The sequence below is a fragment of the Ambystoma mexicanum genome, chromosome 2p (genome assembly GCF_040938575.1).
Source record: "Ambystoma mexicanum isolate Mex_15411 chromosome 2p, UKY_AmexF1_1, whole genome shotgun sequence".
NCBI classification, from domain to species: domain Eukaryota; kingdom Metazoa; phylum Chordata; class Amphibia; order Caudata; family Ambystomatidae; genus Ambystoma; species Ambystoma mexicanum.
In genome coordinates this window covers 699,771,950-699,789,386 of record NC_090923.1, presented here as the reverse complement: position 1 = coordinate 699,789,386, position 17,437 = coordinate 699,771,950, and positions in this window count along the sequence as shown.

The following is a 17,437-nucleotide window of genomic DNA, read 5'->3' as shown; positions in this document are numbered from 1 at the left end:
AACACATTAAGCATTCATTTAAATACAATATGTTCTAAAATGCAATATACCAAAAGAAGAAAGATAGGCTTCCAACCTGATTACCTCACAGAAACTCCACAACTAAGAGCAACAGCAGATCTACAGACCAGTAAGAACACACCTTACCAGAAGCTAGTAAGTTTACTGCATTTTACTCATATATTTCTAAACTTTCTGTATTAGATACAAAAAAGTGATATTATTTCTTTTTTCTCACAGAAATGTCTAGTACTCTGGAGTGGCTAGAGGAGCATTTCCCACGTGAGGAAATGTCTGTAGATAGTGAACCTAATGGTAGACACTTTTCTATATAAACCAATTAATAAATATTATTTTATATACATTTAACATATACTTTTTTTGTACAGACCATACAAACATTGAAAATAGTAAACAAAAAGAAATATTGAATAAGACTCTCCAGCACTTGGAAGAAAAAATGGACCTACTCATGGAAAATTTCAACAATTTAAAAAACTTTGTGGAGGATCACTTGAAACAAAAAACTAGATACCATTGTCCCACATGTACCTGTTCTCCCTCACCATATCCCAGTCAATTATCCCCAAACCCTCTCCATGAACCAAAACATTTTGATGAGAGTTCTATCCCTTCTTCACCTCATATGAATCCTCTTGAAACCCCCAATTCTGCTGTGTTTGTCTCAGTTTCTGCTTCACCTTCTCTGTCATAAATGTAACATCCATATATAATAAAGTAAAAGTATTACATTGTGTCCTAATTCATTTCTTGTTTTTTTTTTTTTTTTAAAAGCAGTTCAAATGTCCGCAGACAGCGCGGGTGTCCGGAATGTCCATGAAGAAATAAAAATGGAGGTGTCCTAAGAACACTATACCTATCCGTACTGTTCGCTAGCAAGTTGAAACTGTTCTAAGAACACACAAGATGTCCGGGATATCCGCAATTAACCAAAATGGAGATGTTCTAAGAACATTATGCCTGTCTGTAATGGTCGCAAACAAGTCCAATCTGTTCTAAGAACACATTCGGTGTCCGAGATGTCCATAATCAAACTAACACACGCGGTGTCCTGAAAAGTTCATAAATAAACAAAATGGGGGTGTCCTGAGGACGCTAGACCTTTCCGTGCTGTTCGAAGGCAGGTTGAAACTGTTCTAAGAACACATCAAGTGTTCCGGAATGTTCGTAAATAAACAAAATGGGGGTGTCCTCAGGACACTATGTCTGTCCGTATTGTTCACAGGCGAGTTGAAACTGTTCTAAGAACACAGGCAATATCCTGAAATGTTTGTAAATAAACAAAATGGGGGTGTCCTGAGGACGCTGTCCGTATTGTTCGCAGGCGAGTTGAAACAGTTATAAGAACAAAGGCAATATCCTGAAATGTTCGTAAATAATCAAAATGGCGGAGCCCTGAGGACGCTGTCCATATTGTTCGCAAGCGAGTTGAAACTATTCTAAAAACACACGCAGTGTCCTGACATGTTGTTAAATAAACAAAATGGGGGTGTCCTGAGGACACTATGCCTGTCTGTATTGTTCGCAAGCAGATTGAAACTTTTCTAAGAACAAACGCCTGTTTGTAACTGTTTGTTTCGCTTGTGTCGCACTTTTAATTAGTTTCAGGACCCGAACAGTGTCCGTAGAACACCAAGGCCCATGCGCAAAACAGTTCCTGTGCATTAGGTGTCCTGCGGACACCGGTTCCCTTCGCGGACATGTTCGCGAAGCTATCATGTGACCGCGCCCACGCTGAGCGTGTGTTCTGACTGCGGACACTGTTCGTCTCCCCGAACAATTTAAAACTACCTTTTCAGGCAATCCACAATATTTTTCAATAATAAATAACTATAGCACAAGTCCCAGACAGTAATCCTGATTTTCTCCATACTTTTTGGGTAAAAGCAGTTCAAATGTCCGCGGACAGCGCGGGTGTCCGGAATGTCCATGAAGAAATGAAAATGGAGGTGTCCTAAGAACACTATACTTATCCGTACTGTTCGCTAGCAAGTTGAAACTGTTCTAAAAACACACAAGATGTCCGGGATATCCGCAATTAACCAAAATGGAGATGTTCTAAGAAAATTATGCCTGTCTGTAATGGTCGCAAACAAGTCCAATCTGTTCTAAGAACACATTCGGTGTCCGAGATGTCCATAATCAAACTAACACATGCGGTGTCCTGAAAAGTTCATAAATAAACAAAATGGGGGTGTCCTGAGGACGCTAGACCTTTCCGTGCTGTTCGAAGGCAGGTTGAAACTGTTCTAAGAACACATCAAGTGTTCGGAATGTTCGTAAATAAACAAAATGGGGGTGTCCTCAGGACACTATGTCTGTCCGTATTGTTCACAGGCGAGTTGAAACTGTTCTAAGAACACAGGCAATATCCTGAAATGTTTGTAAATAAACAAAATGGGGGTGTCCTGAGGACGCTGTCCGTATTGTTCGCAGGCGAGTTGAAACAGTTATAAGAACAAAGGCAATATCCTGAAATGTTCGTAAATAATCAAAATGGCGGAGTCCTGAGGACGCTGTCCGTATTGTTCGCAAGCGAGTTGAAACTATTCTAAAAACACACACAGTGTCCTGACATGTTGTTAAATAAACAAAATGGGGGTGTCCTGAGGACACTATGCCTGTCTGTATTGTTCGCAAGCAGATTGAAACTGTTCTAAGAACAAACGCCTGTTCGTAACTGTTTGTTTCACTTGTGTCGCACTTTTAATTAGTTTCAGGACCCGAACAGTGTCCGTAGAACACCAAGGCGCATGCGCAAAACAGTTCCCGTGCATTAGGTGTCCTGCGAACACCGGTTCCCTTCGCGGACATGTTCGCGAAGCTATCATGTGACCGCGCCCACGCTGAGCGTGTGTTCTGACTGCGGACACTGTTCGTCTCCCCGAACAATTTAAAACTACCTTTTCAGGCAATCCACAATATTTTTCAATAATAAATCACTATAGCACAAGTCCCAGACAGTAATCCTACATACTTTTTGGGACTTTTTGAACCTTTTTTTGTTGTTTGATCTGTCCTCGGACAGCGTGGGTATCCGCGAACTGTGCACAAGCACCCCTAAAAAAGGCCACACCCCAGAGCTCATCCTCATTGTGTTTGTGGCTATCTTACAGAGCACAGTGCCTTTCTGCTGCCAATTTTCCAGATTTATTTCTGAAACCATATGGCATCCATGGCTGCACTACTGCCACCTGGTGCTACATCTGCCTCAGCATCACCCCAACCCCTCCACCACCACCACCTCCCCAAGGGCCTGGAGAGGGGAACAGGAGTGAGGATGCAGTGGAGGATGAAGAGGATGACGAGAATGAGGTAGTGGAAGTCCCTACTACCAGCACTCGCCGTGAGTCTTGGGTGTGGTGGTTATTTACCATTCATGGTAGCGGACCTAAGGCGCGTGCGAACCAGGTCACCTGCAATGAGTGCAAAATGGTGCTCAGTCGCGGGAGGCCTGGTTCGTAGAGCTTTGGTACGACTACTATGAAGCGACACCTAAGGTCATTCCACACTGGGGCCATTCGCAAGGTTGTACCTTGCAAAGAGAGTAGTAGGTTGACTTCCTCTACTACATCCTCCGTTTACGATCCTGTCACCACAAGGAACACTCCTGTGGGACAGCGTATTCCTCCAGCTGCCTCACAGACCATTCGCAATGCTGATGACCCTTACCTTTCGAGGGTCACAGTTCTGTGTACGTACTGTGACGCAGTACTCTGCAGGGGGGAGAGACTTCGAAGTGCTTTTAAGATTCTGGTCTCAGAGCACGAGAAGATCTGCTCACTGCCTAAGTAATACCCACTCTACATCTTCCTCTCTCCACCCGCCCTTTCTTATCCCAGTAGTTGGTGTCCCCCCCTTACCCTCCTTTTCCCTCCTCTCCTAGTGTGTCGTGTGTAAATAAACAAAAAAAGTATTAAAAAATAAAAATAAAAAAAGGCTCTTTTCTGAGCCGCCTTTCACAGTTTAAAAAATAGAAGTGGAAAATAAATGGAGCAGGGCCTTGTGTATTTTTTAGAAGTCCGTGGACAGTCTGCGAACATCTACAATTTTTGGGTGTAGCCCTATAATAAACATTGCAGTTTTGTCTGGGAGGAAGCGGTGGCTCTGAAAAGAGCCTTTTGGTGCTGTTTGTTTGTATTTGAAAAACTTGAACTGGTCAACATCTACTACAAAATGGATGCTGTAATTTCAAAAAAGGTTGCAAAGCATTTTGTACATTTCTCAGAAAAATCTGATTACCAGCATAAGTAAGATGGACTTCATCTCTGCGAAAAATGTATGTACTACGAAACATAATATTTTCAATGTGAAAAGAGGACATGCCAACATCTCTTAGAAAGGCACAAACAGCCTTATTGATATTGCGCCTTGCTTTCTCCATTTGTGGACCAAATGAAGAAGAACGCAGCCACATCTGTCTCTGTGCAATCCAAGAAAAAATTACTTGAGAATTTGGAAACATGTCCATGACCTTCCCAAGTCCTTCTTTCATTGCAAATTGCAAAGAAATTCCAGACACATGACCTAAACTGTTCCTTCAAAATGAGTTACAATTATGTCTGGATGATGCCCTGTCTCCAAAGTAGCACAGAGAGGTAGCAAGTCCAACCACTTCATTCCACGTACTCCATGCCAGTGCACTTCCACATGTGGGAATCCAAGACCTACAGCTACTCCACAGCTTTCTGCATGCACCTTCAACCAATGTATCCACGAGTCTCCCAAAATCCAAACAATCTGTTTTCTGAAACACACAGCCGTAGCTATCTCTTCTTCTCCCAGGAAAAAGAGTATCAGACAAACTCTCTCCTGGCACAACACACCCACTAAACTTTACTGACCAATCCCTTGCTCTGCTCATTCTCATTTGCATGCCTCCCTACCCCAAAATCCCCTGATGTAACACGCGATGTCCGCAGACTACCGCCATGTCCGCGGACATATCGTAACATGGTCAGTCCTTCTACCATTTCCATTTCACTTTCTGTGCCATTCCCTCATTGGATATAGCTAAGCAGTCACACGGCCATCCACCAATCACATCCAAGACCTCTACATCTAACTGCATCATCATAGTTCAGCACTTCAAATGTAATGTTAATCACTCTGAGTGCAAGTGTCATATCATTGGAAAGCACCTCCTACAAGAAACACTGTACAAGTCTCCAGGATTTCTACTTGCAGCTGCATGCATATCCATATGTATGAACACAAACTACAGGTATGCATATTTTCTGTATAGTACATGTACAATTCTTATACATTCATCTAAACAGATTAACTGACTTTTAGCTTATATAACATATAAAATAAACGTACTGTCATTTTTCCTATCTTCTATAATCAACTGTCACTTCCAAAGCTATCTGCTATGTAATTTCTTTTTACACACACATTTGCAAAGCATGTTGAAGTAACATATTTAAAGTAAAATATAAAAAGTGCACATTGTCAAACAAAATTGTATGCACACTCTATGTTCAAATATCAAACAACAATACTCGTACAAAAACATAAAAATCAATGTCTAAATTAACATCAGTGCTATATACAAACAAAATTACTAATTTGTTTCCTTTACAATTGCAGTGAAGACTACTCTCCTGAAAAGCTGCAGCAGAATTTGAAGTACAAACAACAACTAAGAGGAAACCTGCTCATTCCACAAAAAATTAAGTTAAATACCACCATAATATTTGTACTAGTACTCAAACACACTGTAGGGTTAATTCATGCTATTTCTGTGCCTAAAAACAGAGATTGTGCAATATTATGTCCACAAATCCCCATTTGTTGAACAGAGATTTACAGGCAGAATGGCACACAAATTCCCATTTTTCGGCGCACAAATGACACAACTCAGCCCCTAGAATTTTGATATTATAGAACAAACAACTGTTTTAATTGTACACCATTAGATTTACTATTTGTGCTTCTCTACACCACTAGTTTACTTTCTACTGTCATCTGAACCCCAGATTAGTAGCACATAAATTCAAGAATACCCATCCCAACTAGTTGCAGTTGCCCAATGCACAATCACACACCATCACATACATCTTTATCATCATACTCAGACACTCATGCACACAGCACACATACATTGCAGAACACCCCAACCCAGACCTTCTTTATTTTTTTTAACAGACCCTAAAGAATGCCTACCAAAAATCCATTCTGTAGAAAGCAACGCAGAAGTAGAGCAAATGAAAATAGAAGTGTCCAAAATAAGCATCCATCTCTAGCAGAATTTGTAAAGAAAAAGGTCAAACAAAACATCTAATACAGTCATTTAGCGAAACAAAACAAGCTTCAAGTACAGAAACTTTGCCTCCTCTATCAAAATGTCAAACGAAACAGAAAACAATTAACAAGAATTCAGCTACCACTACCGATAAAACTGCTCCTATAAATCTTGATATAGTGCCAAGTAAGCATACCAAAAAAAGTATTTTAGCAAAAATGTTCTGCCACAGAGTCCTTCAAAATCTTATAAAAACAGGAGAGAAATCATACACAACCCTTAAAACCTACAGATATAGTGCTAAGTAAGCATACCAAAAAAAGTATTTTAGCAAAAATGTTCTGCCACAGAGTCCTTCAAAATCTTATAAAAACAGGAGAGAAATCATACACAACCCTTAAAACCTACCGTAGGAAATTATTCTTAGAAGCTTTGATAGATAGTGCTATCCTTCTCAAAAGAAAGTTATTTATTTTAGTGTTAAACAAAATGAAACCACTAACAAAACTAATGACTAAATTACAAAAAAGACTTCTCAATAAATGAAATGTCAACAGAAATAACTTATACAAATAAAAGCAAACAAATACAATTGCCATACATAGCAGTGGACGAGGTTATTAAAAAGTTAATAATACCATAATGGAACAAGAAATACTGCTTACAGAAAACTTAGAATTACCTCTCATTTCAACTGAATCAGAACGTCTAGTATACAAATGGCCATGCACATCAATTTGTAACATTCCCAAAAAATCTTTCAAGTCTTTACGACAATTCCTCAATCAGTATGTGAAAGGCAAAGACAAAATCAAAATTAAACTACTGCAAAATATGGATACCTGTCCAGTGCACAAGTACACAGGACTACAAGGACATTTATTGGCCTGCATTTCAGGACCTACTTGCAAAACCACCTTCCATCATATCAAAATGATATCAACACATCATTCAACTATAAGAAATCTAGTCTTTAAACTGTACTATGCTAAAAGTCTGCTTTAGCACAAGCCAATTTAAATAACATTCTTCTACATGGTACAGCAAAAGACCTACTTGAAGAAACCGACTATATTCCAAAAAATATTTTGGAAGTGAAACCACTTACATAATGAAATAGCTTTAAAACAAATTAGCAACAATTCTATGCATGGCAACCTTGTACTACACACATACAAAAAAGAAATAGTGAAATTTAAAAGTACATCTGCTGAAGCACCAAACCATGTGTGTGTATGTTGCCGCAGAACTTTTTATAAAAGTAACGCAAAAACTGTAGACCTAACATACAAAATAGAAGACAATGAAGATTCTAAATGGTTTGTATTAGCTCTCTACCTTATAGCAGAAAACAAATACAAAATAACTGACTCATTAATACTTTGCCGTTACTGCACTACAAAACGTGACAATAACCAAACTCCTTCACGTGCTATCACAAATAATTTGGAATTATTTCCACTACCAAAACCCCTACAACAACTCAATTTATTAAGAGAGCATCATAATTCAAACATTGCACCGCTTTCAAGCAATAATACGCCTTCAACCAAAAACAGCAAAATTACCTCCCTCTGAATTGGTGAAAGGCAAAGTAGTGTATTTACCATTAGATCTAAAACAAAATGTGCACACTCTGGGAGTGCAACGTCCAATGGAGCAATCTTTAGATTTACAAAAAGTTAGACAAGCCTTGCAATATCTAAAAGACAATAATGAATACTACAAAGAAATTAAAATTGAAGAAAACTTGAAGGAAACCACTGCAATAATTCAAGAGTCACCAGAAGCTGGTCAATTTGAGCTTCTAGATCCTGCTACAGTATCCAATACTTTAGACCATTATACAATTTATCCATTGCACTCTAATGACACCGTAGAAGATGCACTAGAAACGTTCCAAATGTGACAAACAAAAGGATCACCAATCAGCATATGGGAAAAAGTATAGAAGCACGTGCTTTTCCTCTACTCTTTCCTAGTGGCAAAGGAAGAAGGTACGATGATAGACCTATGCAAATAAAAGCATCAGAATACCGCTCGTTACGGATGTATCCTGAAGATGCAAGATTTAGACAAAATGTGGAATACATATTCCACCTACTCTTTGAAAGTGAACTGGTAACTCTATGTTACAGAGTTGCACGCACATTAAAATCAGGAACCCACTTTCAAAATATGTCAGCTACACATTTGTTAGAAAAAGTACAACAAAAAAGATGAGGTTTTATAATCAAGTATTACAAATCTATTAGCAAACATGCGTGGTACTAAAGAGTACTGTTTCCGACGTCATGGAGATGTACGTTGTATGATAAGAAACCTTGGCCCACCCACTTGGTTTGTTACATTAAGCTGTGCAGAATATGCATGGGAAGATTTACATGATTTCCTATGTATATCAAACAAAAACAAAACAAACATAGATATACTAACACCTGGAGAACTTTGTTCTCTAGATCCTGTTAATGTTTCAAGATATTTTCACCATCGCTTCATTGCTATGCTACACTTTATTTGTAATAAAGCTGTTCCTCCCCTCGGAGAAGTGCAACACTTCTTTTGGAGAAAAGATTACCAAGCCAGAGGAGCACCACATATCCACATGCTTTTATGGATTAAAGATGCTCCTAAACAATGATGCCAATGTGTTACAGTTTATCGAAAAATATGTCACTTGTGAAATTCCATCGGAAGCAACAAATAGTGATCTTCATGCACACATTTTACAATTTCAAAGACACAAATGTTGCAAATATTGTCGTCGCAAATACCAAAACAAAGGGAAAAACTACACCAAATGGCGCTTTGGTTTCCCTAGACCAGTTACAAAAAACAGGTCAAGTAAACAACTTCATGTCTTCAGTTAGACATAGGGCCTCATTCCGAGTACGGCGCTAACCAATGGCGCTATTAACGCCTTGGTTGACGCCGTACCCGGACTGGCAGCGCCTTGGTGGATGGCGGAATTACCGCCCCATTCCAAGGTTGGCGGGGCGGTAATTCCCCATTCACCAAGGCTCTTCCCCATTCCCAAATGAGCCCCCATAGGGCTCAATGGGAATGGGGAAGATGCAAATAACGGTGACCGTTCATTACGGTCACCGTTATTGGCTTGGAGGCCCCTTTGCGCCCTCGACTTTAACACCTGGTCAAAGCAGGCGTTAAGGGCGAGGGCGCAAAGGGAACTCGGAGTATGGCGGTAAGGGATCACCGCCACCAGTCTCGTTACCGGTGGCCACTATCCCTTACCGCCATACTCGGAATGAGGCCCATAGTGTTAAAGGTAAAGCACCTAAAAATACATATTACAGAAAAAGAACAGAAGAAGAAAAATATATCAATGATTACAATGCAATCATTGCTCACTTATGGAATGCAAACATAGATGTGCAGTATATTGCAGACAATTCCACTGCAGTTGCACAATATGTTACAGCATACTTAACCAACACAGAAAAAACAGAGCTCCAAGACTTCTGGAATGACCTGTCATCAGACAAAACACTGTCTCAGAAATTATAAAGCTTGGGCATAAAAATGCTCTCCCATAGAGAATGTTGCTCCTATGAAGCAGCAGATCATTTACCCGGTACTGCTTTGTATGGAAAATCTGAAAATATAGTATGGCTAAGTCTTGGTCCTGCTAAATCTAGAAAAAGAGTTGTGAAATCATACGACAATATAGAAACAATAGCCAAACATGATCCCAACAGCCAAGACAGTTTAAAAAACAATTTTCTGGACACATACTACCCAAACAGAAGTACCACTCTGGAAACCATGTGTCTATACCACATAGCCCAAAACTTCACATACAAAAATAATATAAAACCTGATGAAAAAAAAGGTAGATACAGAGTGTCAAATAGTGAAGGCAGCTTAGTAAAACTCACCAAACCAAATGTAATTAATCATATCAAATTGTCATTAAAGACTCCTCCACATAAAGAACTATATTACATGTACCTGCTACAACTCTTTAAACCATGGAGAAAAGAAGAAGAAATACTAGATAACTATGACTCCTATGAAAACTCTTTCAAAGCAAATGGAAACACTATAACTGATGTAAACTTTATACACTAGAAAACAGTGTTGCACATTGAACATCAACACACACGAAGAAGAACTCCAGGCCCAACTAGATAAGGATACTCCTGACAGTAGTCAACCTTCTGTAACAGGAGGCCAAGAAACACTGGGACAGCCACTAATAACAAATGAGGCAGAATTAGCTATGACGGAAGTAGAAAACACCATGTGTCAGTATGTAGATAAAGAAGACTTAACAATACTACAATCAAAACTAAACAATGAGCAACGTAGCATTTTTCAAGAAGTAACAAAAGAAATTGTACATGGTGTACAACATGAAAATAAAGAATGCACCTGCCAAAATTACAAACCTATACAACTGTACGTCAGTGGTGAAGCTTGTTCTGGCAAAACATTCTTAATCAAAATCATCAGCAAATTCCTTCAACAATTGACAAACAACAAACTGTCAGCTGTTGTCACTGCCCCCACAGGTTTAGCTGCCTACAACATAGGTGATGTCACTTTACACTGATTACTACTCCTGCCAGTAGAACACTAAAACAAATTAGAATATTACAAACTTTCTACAGAAGCTGCAATGGAACTATGCAGAGTATTAAAACAAATGAAAATGCTACTAATCGATGAAGTGAGCATGGTGTCCAACATAATGTTGGCTTTGATTCACCACAGATTACAAGAAGCACTCAAAACAATCTACGAAGAGCTCTTTGCAGGAAAACACATTATTGTTTTCAGAGATCTTCTTCAATTGAAACCAGTAAAAGGTGAGCCTATTTTTAAAACATTAGGACACAAACTCTGCCGTAAAACTGTTGGCAGCATTGGAAATGTCATCCTTTGGCAACATTTCCAATACAGAGAATTAACAGAAAACAAGCGGCAATCTGCAGATCTCACTTATGCTAACATCTTAAAAAGTATTAGAGTTGGTATACTATCTCAAGAAGCACAAGCAATATTGAAAACCCGACACATTCATGCACTTTATGGTGATAATGCATGTGCTACAGATGTTATGGAAAAATTAGCCCACAAAAATGTCTATTGTATGGCCTTAATGCCAACTCTTGCAAGCTGTTTCAAATTCAATTAAATAATGTTAAATAAATAAATGCAACCAATAATGGAAATTAGCCCCACAGACAAACTAGATGTACAATATATGACACTACCCATGTGTGAGCAAGCCAAAACAAGACTAAACAGTTTAGAAAATTCAATATCCAACACAGCTGGGTTGGAAAAGATATTAAAATTATCCTTAAATTGCAGAGTAATGCTTAAACATAACATTGACGTGGACCAAGGACTAGTTAATGGAGCACTGGGTACAGTTGTTGGCTTTCAAACATACCCACGTTACAACAAAATGCAGTGATACTTGACCATGTGTGAATCTCAGTCAGCTTGCAGCCTGCAAAGAGCTCTTCGTAGATTGTTTTGAGTGCTTCTTGTAATCTGTGGTGAATCAAAGCCAACATTATGTTGGACACTATGCTCACTTCATCTATTAGTAGCATTTTCATTTGTATTAATATTCTGCGTAGTTCCATTGTAGCTTCTGTAGAACGTTTGTAATAGTCTAATTTGTTTTGGTGTTCTACTGGCAGGAGTAGTAATCGGTGTAAAGTGACACCGCCTATGTTGTAGGCAGCTAAACCTGTGGGGGCAGTGACAACACCTGACAGTTTGTTGTTTGTCAATCGTTGAAGGAACTTACTGATGATTTTGATTAGGAATGTTTTGCCAGAACCAGCTTCACCACTGACGTAGAGTAGTATAGGTTTGTAATTTTTGCAGGTGCATTCTATGTTTTCATGTTGTACACCATGTGCAATTTCTTTTGTTACTTCTTGAAAAATGCTACGTTGCTCATTGTTTAGTTTTGATTGTAGTATAGTTAAGTCTTCTTTATCTTCATACTGACACATGGGGGCCGATTCATGGAACAAACGTGCGCCGAAAATCTACGCGCAAGTAGGCGCAAGCAGGCGCAAGCAGGCGCAAGCGGAAAAAAACAGGCGCACGCGCACGCGCGCGATTCATGGAAGTCCCTGCGCGTGTTCACCGCGCGATGTGCGCCAAACCCGTGCATGGCGCACAAGTCACTGCAACATCGCGAAAGGCGTGCGCGACGGTGCGCGACGCGCACAGTGAAAGCGCACAACCTCAGCGCACACAGCAGAAAGTGGGCGGGACATGGGGCGTAACGCGCGGAATGGGGAACAACACGCGAAAATAAGGGCGTAACTGGGGATGCACTGCACGGAAGCAGAGGTAACGCCCACACGCACACGAACCACACGTATTCATGGAATGGAATAGGGCAAACCCACGCACAGCCAAAGCCGCGCACAAGCTGAAACACGTCCGCCACACGAAGGCAGGCGGTAGAGTCCCAGCGCATCAAAAAAGTGGCGCCGCGGGAAGTAAAATACGCGATTGAGCGGGGTACGTGTATTCCGGGGGTGCGCGGGAAGTTACACACGCGAATGAGCGGGCTACGTGTATTCCGGGGGTGCGCGGGAAGTGACACACGCGATTGAGCGGGGTACGTGTATTTCGGGGGTGTGCGGGAAGTTCCACACGCGATTTGGCCGGGTACGTGGATATCAGGGGTGCGCGGGAAGTTCCACACGCGATTTGGCCGGGTACGTGGATTTCGGGGGTGCGCGGGAAGTTCCACACGCGATTTGGCCGGGTACGTGTATTTCGGGGGTGCGCGGGAAGTTCCACACGCGATTTGGCCGGGTACGTGGATATCAGGGGTGCGCGGGAAGTTCCACACGCGATTTGGCCGGGTACGTGGATTTCATGGGTGCGCAGGAAGTTCCACACGCGATTGAGCGGGGTACGTGTATTTCGGGGGTGCGCGGGAAGTTCCACACGCGATTTGGCCGGGTACGTGGATTTCAGGGGTGCGCGGGAAGTTCCACACGCGATTTGGCCGGGTACGTGGATATCAGGGGTGCGCGGGAAGTTCCACACGCGATTTGGCCGGGTACGTGGATTTCAGGGGTGCGCGGGAAGTTCCACACGCGATTTGGCCGGGTACGTGGATATCAGGGGTGCGCGGGAAGTTCCACACGCGATTGAGCGGGGTACGTGTATTTCGGGGGTGCGCGGGAAGTTCCACACGCGATTTGGCCGGGTACGTGGATATCAGGGTGCGCGGGAAGTTCCACACGCGATTTGGCCGGGTACGTGGATTTCAGGGGTGCGCGGGAAGTTCCACACGCGATTGAGCGGGGTACGTGTATTTCGGGGGTGCGCGGGAAGTTCCACACGCGATTTGGCCGGGTACGTGGATTTCAGGGGTGCGCGGGAAGTTCCACACGCGATTGAGCGGGGTACGTGTATTTCGGGGGTGCGCGGGAAGTTCCACACGCGATTTGGCCGGGTACGTGGATTTCAGGGGTGCGCGGGAAGTTCCACACGCGATTGAGCGGGGTACGTGTATTTCGGGGGTGCGCGGGAAGTTCCACACGCGATTTGGCCGGGTACGTGGATTTCAGGGGTGCGCGGGAAGTTCCACACGCGATTGAGCGGGGTACGTGTATTTCGGGGGTGCGCGGGAAGTTCCACACGCGATTTGGCCGGGTACGTGGATATCAGGGGTGCGCGGGAAGTTCCACACGCGATTGAGCGGGGTACGTGTATTTCGGGGGTGCGCGGGAAGTTCCACACGCGATTTGGCCGGGTACGTGGATATCAGGGTGCGCGGGAAGTTCCACACGCGATTTGGCCGGGTACGTGGATTTCAGGGGTGCGCGGGAAGTTCCACACGCGATTGAGCGGGGTACGTGTATTTCGGGGGTGCGCGGGAAGTTCCACACGCGATTTGGCCGGGTACGTGGATTTCAGGGGTGCGCGGGAAGTTCCACACGCGATTGAGCGGGGTACGTGTATTTCGGGGGTGCGCGGGAAGTTCCACACGCGATTTGGCCGGGTACGTGGATTTCAGGGGTGCGCGGGAAGTTCCACACGCGATTGAGCGGGGTACGTGTATTTCGGGGGTGCGCGGGAAGTTCCACACGCGATTTGGCCGGGTACGTGGATTTCAGGGGTGCGCGGGAAGTTCCACACGCGATTGAGCGGGGTACGTGTATTTCGGGGGTGCGCGGGAAGTGACACACGCGATTTGGTCGGGTACGTGGATTTCAGGGGTGCGCGGGAAGTTCCACACGCGATTGAGCGGGGTACGTGTATTTCGGGGGTGCGCGGGAAGTTCCACACGCGATTCGGCCTGGTACGTGGATATCAGGGGTGCGCGGGAAGTTCCACACGCGATTTGGCCGGGTACGTGGATTTCAGGGGTGCGCGGGAAGTTCCACACGCGATTTGGCCGGGTACGTGGATTTCAGGGGTGCGCGGGAAGTTCCACACGCGATTGAGCGGGGTACGTGTATTTCGGGGGTGCGCGGGAAGTGACACACGCGATTTGGCCGGGTACGTGGATATCAGGGGTGCGCGGGAAGTTCCACACGCGATTGAGCGGGGTACGTCTATTTCGGGGGTGCGCGGGGAGCAGCACACCCTCTACAGTGTACCCTCTACACCCTCCACGGCCCCTGCAGGTGGCTCACACCACAGGGGCCTACCCAGCACATGTCCTGCAGGCACCCCATCCACCATGGCCATGCCCACCAGCCAACCCACATATCAACTAGCACTACTGCCCACCAACGCATGTCCCCCTGTACCCCCAGCCACCAGGGGCAGCCTCCAGCAGGCCCCCACCCATGTCTCCCCCCACCCCCCACCCCCCAGCAGTGCAGGGGCAGCCTCAAACAGGCCCCCACTCATGTCCCCCTGCACCCCCACCCCCTAGCATCCAGGGGCACCCTCCACCAGGCCCCCACTCATGTCTCCCACCCCCCAGCACTGTGGGGCACCTGCCAGCAGGCCCCCACCCATGTCTCCCACCACCCCCACCCCCCCAGCATCCAGGGGCACCCTCCACCAGGCCCCCACTCATGTCTCCCCCCACCCCCACCCCCCAGCAGTGCAGGGGCAGCCTCAAACAGGCCCCCACTCATGTCTCCCACCACCCCCACCCCCCCAGCATCCAGGGGCACCCTCCACCAGGCCCCCACACATGTCTCCCAGCACACCCACCCCCCCAGCATCCAGGGGCACCCTCCACCAGGCCCCCACACATGTCTCCCAGCACACCCACCCCCCAGCATCCAGGGGCACCCTCCACCAGGCCCCCACACATGTCTCCCACCACCCCCACCCCCCCAGCATCCAGGGGCACCCTCCACCAGGCCCCCACTCATGTCTCCCACCACCCCCACCCCCCCAGCATCCAGGGGCACCCTCCACCAGGCCCCCACACATGTCTCCCAGCACCCCCACCCCCTAGCATCCAGGGGCACCCTCCACCAGGCCCCCACTCATGTCTCCCACCACCCCCACCCCCCAGCCACCAGGGGCACCCTCCACCAGGCCCCCACTCATGTCTCCCCCCACCCCCACCCCCCAGCAGTGCAGGGGCAGCCTCAAACAGGCCCCCACTCATGTCCCCCTGCACCCCCACCCCCTAGCATCCAGGGGTACCCTCCACCAGGCCCCCACTCATGTCTCCCACCCCCCAGCACTGTGGGGCACCTGCCAGCAGGCCCCCACCCATGTCTCCCACCACCCCCACCCCCCCAGCATCCAGGGGCACCCTCCACCTGGCACCCACTCATGTCTCCCATCACCCCCACTCCCCAGCAGTGCAGGGCACCCTCCACCAGGCCCCCACTCATGTCTCCCACCACCCCCACCCCCCCAGCATCCAGGGGCACCCTCCACCAGGCCCCCACACATGTCTCCCAGCACACCCACCCCCCCAGCATCCAGGGGCACCCTCCACCAGGCCCCCACACATGTCTCCCAGCACACCCACCCCCCAGCATCCAGGGGCACCCTCCACCAGGCCCCCACTCATGTCTCCCACCACCCCCACCCCCCCAGCATCCAGGGGCACCCTCCACCAGGCCCCCACTCATGTCTCCCACCACCCCCACCCCCCCCAGCATCCAGGGGCACCCTCCACCAGGCCCCCACACATGTCTCCCAGCACCCCCACCCCCTAGCATCCAGGGGCACCCTCCACCAGGCCCCCACTCATGTCTCCCACCACCCCCACCCCCCAGCCACCAGGGGCACCCTCCACCAGGCCCCCACTCATGTCTCCCACCCCCCAGCACTGTGGGGCACCTGCCAGCAGGCCCCCACCCATGTCCAACTCATGTTCCCCACCCAACATGTCATCACAGTCCAGATCCCTGGTCTCTATGGTCAGCCCCCAAATGCAAAACACCCACCCGAGTATTGCATCCACCCACTCATATTCTGCAATTACATCACAGAACACCAATTGCAAGTTCCAAAACAAACACATGTCCCTCACATACACCCAATGGGTGTCAGTGAATCTCAAAACACATAACATGAAATGCATGAAAACAATGAGACACCACACATTGAAGTGCAACAAATAAATAATGTATTAAAGGAAAGATGAATAGAAACAAAAATGAAGAAACTGAAATGTGAATGGAAAAAAATGAAAAGAAGCATGTCCGTCCAAAAAAAAGAAAAAATCAAAGAATATAGAAATCCAAAGTAATGTACTACAAAGTCAATGTCCACCAAACAAAATCCAATGTGAAAAAAAAACATAAGCCATTGATCCATGGATAATTCAAAAAAAAAAATATGTCCAAGTCCACAACTATGTACAAAGCAAGAAGCCAGGGTCCATCATCCCAACAAAATAAAGGAAACCTAACTAACTACACTAACTAATAAAAAAAACTATATACAAAAATGTGGCCAATGTCCAAAAGGTCCAAATGAAATAAAAACAAAAATGAAACTTAACACTACCTACATAACTATGTACAAGGGCAGCGGGCTAGTTCCACGGCTCACTTCTGGATGTGCCGGGCCAGGGCATCATCGAACTCCTCCTCTATGTCCCGGAGGCGGTCCACCTCCATGGCCCCGAGGGTCCGCAGGGCCGTCGACGTGTCCACCTCCAAAGCCCTGCGGATTGCCTCGAGGCACTCGACCCGCCTCAGGGCCCTCTGCATGGAGTTCTCCGCCCTG